Genomic DNA, 1615 nt, shown 5'->3' with positions numbered 1-1615 from the left:
CATAAATAAACCCATGTGTCTACAGTCTTTACCCACACCCAAAATGCAAAAGCTAATTCTAATGTATACATTTGAATTAGAGAAATAAATTATCTAAAAACTAAATCTACACAACTCTTAAAACATTAAAGTAAATCTTTATGATCTCAGGTATGTCAATATGTTCTTAGGACATCTAAAACACAAGCAACAAAAGAAAAAAACAAATGAATTGAACATTGTTGTCTTATTTTAAGAAATGGCCACAGCCACACCAACCTTCAGCGACCACCACCCTGATCAGTCAGCAACCATCAACACTGATGCAAGACCCTCTCACCAGCAAAAAGATTATGACTTGCTGAAGGCTCAGATGAGTGTAAACATTTTTTAGTAATAACGTATTTTTCCATTAAGGTATGAACATTGTTTTTTTAGATATAATACTACTGCAGACTTAAACTACAGTATAATGTAAACATAACTTTCATATGCACTGGGAAACCAAAAAATTAATGTGATATTCACTTTATCGTGGTGGTCTGGAACCAAACCCGCAATAATATTATCATCTGAGGTATTCCTGTATAAAGAAGGGGCTCGGCTTCATTCATGTGAATATTTAGTAGTTCCATCAACATTTGCGGAAACAGTTTTTCTTTCCCCCATTGAATTGTCTTGGCAGCCTTGTCAAAGATCAACTAATCATTCTGGATTCTCAGGTCTATTCCATTCCAATAATCTTTTACCAAATTCCTTTTCTACTCAATCCGGTGGAGACTGTTTCTTGCTTACAATTACAAATGCTGACTGGTACTACTTTTTTCAAGTGTTCGAGAATTCTTGTATGTAGGCTAATCCCATTTTTTTTTTGACTATAGATGCTGTTTCTATTTACCATAGTCAATATCTAGTGATTGTAGAAGAGGAGGGGTTGTGCCACAGGATGAGATACATCAAGTTTGTCAACTGGATAGGGAATCATTCTCTTCCTGGGGCTTAGCAGCTGCAGAATCTACCCTCAGTACTTTGGTCTATATGCAAACCCTGCCATAGCCTGCTACTAGGCAGGAACATGGGAGAGGATCTCAAAAAGCAATGCTTAGGTTATTCATGCTATTGCCTCAGGGACCCATTCTAATTTTAGTAACTTGTTGGGAGGATTCCTCCTTGTTTTTGAGAAGGAACATCCCTAGAGTAGTCCTCTTGGACTCTCTTGGTCCCCTTTCTCACTCCTTCCCAGGGAAGAAGGTACAGCTTATCTGATTGATGAGGTTAGAAAAAAGAACTATGTACGTGTGGCTCAGTCTCTTCTCGCTTTGGTATATACTATATAACTTGCCTGCAACAGGGTGCTCTGTGTTCTGCTTTCTCTACAGGCCTATAGTTTTGGGAGCTAAAGCATTTTGCAGACAGAGCAATGCACCAAGCATTTGGCAGACACAGCAGTGCACCAACAGTGCACTATCTTCTCACACACCTAAGCTATCCTTTCCACCTAAGTTTGTATCGGCTATGAAGCTGACATTTTGATGTATATACGAGGTTGGGTGAATGTATATAAAAGAACAGTAAGAAATAAAGCTAAGAAAGCAACCGATTAGGAGACAAAAGTAAGATCAAGAGACATGTAAGA

The 1615-nt window shown here is 38.1% G+C and overlaps 1 protein-coding gene across 1 annotated transcript in view; it reads right to left on the bottom strand.

Annotated features, from left to right (window-relative positions):
• The window catches only part of UHRF1BP1L (UHRF1 binding protein 1-like), a 158260-nt gene that overhangs the window by 5388 nt on the left and 151257 nt on the right, over positions 1-1615 (bottom strand). The gene's annotated exons all lie outside the window — the stretch shown is intronic.

This window comes from Propithecus coquereli, unplaced genomic scaffold (assembly GCF_000956105.1).
Source record: "Propithecus coquereli isolate 6110/MARCELLA unplaced genomic scaffold, Pcoq_1.0 Scaffold85, whole genome shotgun sequence".
Lineage (NCBI taxonomy): Eukaryota > Metazoa > Chordata > Mammalia > Primates > Indriidae > Propithecus > Propithecus coquereli.
The sequence above is the reverse complement of the archived record's forward strand: the minus strand, read 5'-3'. Positions and strand labels throughout refer to the sequence as shown.